Here is a 4,042-nt window from a genome sequence, read left to right on the forward strand (position 1 = left end):
ACCAGACATTCGCAATGAAGCCAAGAAGATTATGAGGCAAGCGGCTAGGTATATCATGATGGATGGGATATTTTATAGAAGAGGGTACTCTATGCCATTGCTTAGATGCATAACACCCGACCAGTCAAAAAACCTTTTGGCCTCCATGCACGAAGGATTCTGCGGAGATCATGATGAGGGACAAAGTCTCTCTAAAACGATTTTGCGGCAAGGGTTTTTTGGGCCCACAATGAATGAAGATTCCATGGAGTATGTGAAGAAGTGCGATAAATGCCAGAGATTTTCTAAAATACCTAGAGCACCTCCAAATATTTTGAAGCAGAGTCCATGGCCTTTTGCAGTGTGGGGAATTGATCTGATTGGGAGGTAACCCAAAGGAAAAGAAGGGGTGCAGTTCACGATAGTTGCTGTGGATTATTTCACTAAGTGGACCGAAGCTGAACCACTACCAACAATCACCTCGATGAAAGTGTTAGATTTTGTTATAAATGGTCTACCCAAGAAAAAAGTCTCTGACAATGGGACTCAATTCGATAGTGACTTGTTTACTGATTTTTGCACTAGACATGGCATTACAAAAAGTTTCTCCTCGGTAGCTCATCCACAAGCCAATGGGCAAGTTGAAGCCGTGAATAAAACTTTAAAGGATACTCTAAAGAAGCATCCAGACTAAGCTAAAGGTGCTTGGGCTGAAGAATTGCCAGAAGTTCTTTGGTCATATAGAACTACTGCCCAGACGGCAACTGGTCATACTCCTTTTTCCTTGGCATATGGATATGAAGCCATGTTGCCTGTCGAGGTCAACCCACCATCCCATCAGATAAGTACGTATGACCAGGAAGAGAATCACCAATTGTTAGCTGAATCTTTGGACCTTGTTGAAGAAAAACGAGAAAAGGCGAGCTTGAGAGTTGCTGCCCATCAGCAAAAAGTGGCCCGCTATTTTAATTCCAGAGTTAGAGATCGGAAGTTCCAGGTCGGAGATTTGGTCCTTAGAACAGTGTTCGTCAAAGACCCAACAGCTGGAGTGCTAGGACCAAACTAAGAGGGACCGTATCAGATTGAGCAAGTCTTGCCATCCGATACTTACAAACTTTCTTGACTAAATGGAGAGCTGATTAGGAACTATTGGAATGGCGAGCACCTGAGGAAGTATTACCAATGAAGACTTCTTACAGAGTGGTAGATTAGTTTCAAGTGTTTAACTTGTTATTTAAGTTTGTTTGTGAGCTGGTTATTTGCTGACCAGTCATTTTATTTTTAAAACAATTTTAGTTTGTTTGAGACTCGTTATTAGACACGCTTTGTCCTTTTTTTTACGAGTAATAAAAGAGATCATGCGCAGCGCGGTCGAATCTTGCTACAAATTATGCATATGTGTTATTTATTTTTACTTTGGCATTGTTCAACTGTCAGTACATTTGAAGAAAACAAATTTGGTCGGAAAAAACCTGGTAGTGTTCAACTGGTCGGTATCCATCAAGTAAATTACCAATATTTAACTGGTCGAATATTTTTGCAGTGTTTAATTACTCAAATGTCTTCTTTGTATTCAATGTGTTTCACAAGTAATAACTGCTCAAACAGATTCGGTCAAGTAGCAAGTGACCAAGGATTTTTCAACCTTCGATCACTTGGGGGGCACATAGGGTATACTGGTATGTAATTCAACACAGGCAATAAGAGCACGAGTAAATATATTTGTTTTTAGGCTGACTTGTAAATTTTTTAAGTCAAAAAATGCCATTAAGCTAACTTGTTTGACAAAGCTTAAGTAACTTGGAATTTTAAAATTTTAAGTTCAGAGCAGATATTCGTGTGTAAACAAAACACTATGCTCATAAAATGTTAGAGCAATAAGAGTGTGAGAAAATATACTTAGTAGGAATTTATGAAATGTTTATAATTTCTAAGATAGAAAACTAAGTACTCATGCAAAAATTCATGATATAAACCAAAGAAACTTTACTGTTCGGAAAATTCTTGAATTCTTTAAGAAAAGTAAAATGAAGTATCAAATAGCTTGGTCGTACGATCAAAATATCAAAAAAGAAAATTACTGGCCAGGAGACAAAGTTTTTACAAGTTGAGCATGGCCTATGGTCGGCCAAACACTTTCTTTGGTCAGTCCAAGATGCTCAGTGGTCAGAAGGATTGTTTCTTGGTTGGTCAACACCATCATCATCAGGAGCTTCCTCGAGTCGAAAAGATAGAGCAGAAGAGGTAGGCACAGTGCCAGCTAGAAGGGCTGCCTCCTCGGTAGCTTTGGCTTTGCATTTGGCGAGGTCCTCGGCTTTTGCTTCTTCAGAAAGAAAGTCAAGGTTGAGAGGTTTGTTTAGCTTCCAAATCTGGTAGAAGCAATTGAAGTACATTTCTTCATAGCGAACGAGATCAGCTTCCTTATCCTGCTTCAACTCCTCAATCTCTTGAACATATTTCTCCTGCTGATCGATTAATTTCTTGCTGGTTTTGATGAGTTTGTTGTTCTCATCTGTCAACTCCTTCAATGTTCTTTCTCGGTCAGCAACTATTTTTTCTACTTGCTAAGTTTTTTCTTGAAGGTCTTTCTCGGATTTGGTCAATTGCTCTATCTTCGCTTGGGATTCCACCAATTGATCATTCAAGACTTTGACCAATTCCTTATAGTTTACTGCTTGATGTTGAGCATGACTAATAGTGATGAGTGCCTGAAATGGATACAGAAAGTTACTTAAAGTAAAAACAATTAATAACAAAATGGGATGTCTTGATGATAAAATACTTACACTCATCATTTGAGCAAGACCCCTTTTGTAGGACAACTTCAACACTAAGCTGGGGTAAAGACTCAAAGGTTTGAGTTGTTGTAGCATGGTGTAGAGTGTGGTCAAGCAATTCCTTTCCAATATCACCAGCAATACGAAGGGGGTCACTTAAGCTAGCCGCTTGGGCAGTTGTTAGGCTAGCAGAAGGAGGAATTGATGGAGTCAATTGCGGGATGGTGATAGGCTGGTCAGAGAATCTCCCCTGACTGGTCGGTATAGTCTTCGCGACTTTGCTCATAGGGTTTGAGCTACTACCTTCCCCAGATTTCCTTTTTTTGGCAGAGGAAGTGTTGAGTTGCTTGAACATATCTGGATCTGCAAAAAAGAATGAAGCACAAGACTTGTTAGTAAAAATGGGAGACAATATATAAGTAAATGAAAATTTTACTATTACAACATAACTCTACAGATTTCATACAATCATTCTCGATGACAGTTATTTATAACAAAACACCAAACTATGGTTACTGATTAGCAGAAAAACCTATGTTTAGAATTTCATCGAGAAAGTCGTCTTCTTCTTCAGATGATGAGCTGACTTCTCTAGGGAGCTCAAGGTTCTTTCCTTTCCCAGGCTTGGTAGGAACGGCGCGTCTGCGATGGTCTTCTGGATGAGGCTCCCTAATAATAAGGTCACCTGGTCGACGTGAGTGGGGAGATGGTTCAGGAGAGAACTGATCTGTCACTACTTCAGTATTAGCATTTGATTGATCGGTTGTGTTCGCTTCTTCAGTGGTACCGCCCTATATGATGTTCTGATTGCTTGAAAATAGCCCCACCAGTTGAAGATTTTCCACTTTGACCAACCCTTTGACATTTTTCTCTTCCGTAAACATATAAGCAAGGTCTTCTGCTCGGGAATGCATTTCCCTAGTTGGTATAGATTGATGGAAAGGGCTTGCATGTGTGAAAGCCAAGTTGTTGGCCTTAATTTTTGGAGTGAGAAAATATTCTGTATAGTATTTTCCAGGATTCGATTTATGCGTGATACCATGAAGATACTTAATCCTTTTTTGCCTAGCGAAGAGGTGGAAAAAACTTGTATTCTTATGACTTGGGTTAGTCCTAAAATCAAAAAGGTAATGCACTTGATGAGGAGTTGGTGGCTCCCAGCCTTGAAAGTAACAGAGAATATATAAAGCGGATAGTGCTTGGATTCCATTAGGAGCTATCGGGAAGGGAGAGACATTGAAGTAGTCTGCTACTGACCGAAAAAAGGGATGGAGTAGGATAGTAGC

This window comes from Humulus lupulus, chromosome 6 (assembly GCF_963169125.1).
Source record: "Humulus lupulus chromosome 6, drHumLupu1.1, whole genome shotgun sequence".
NCBI classification, from domain to species: domain Eukaryota; kingdom Viridiplantae; phylum Streptophyta; class Magnoliopsida; order Rosales; family Cannabaceae; genus Humulus; species Humulus lupulus.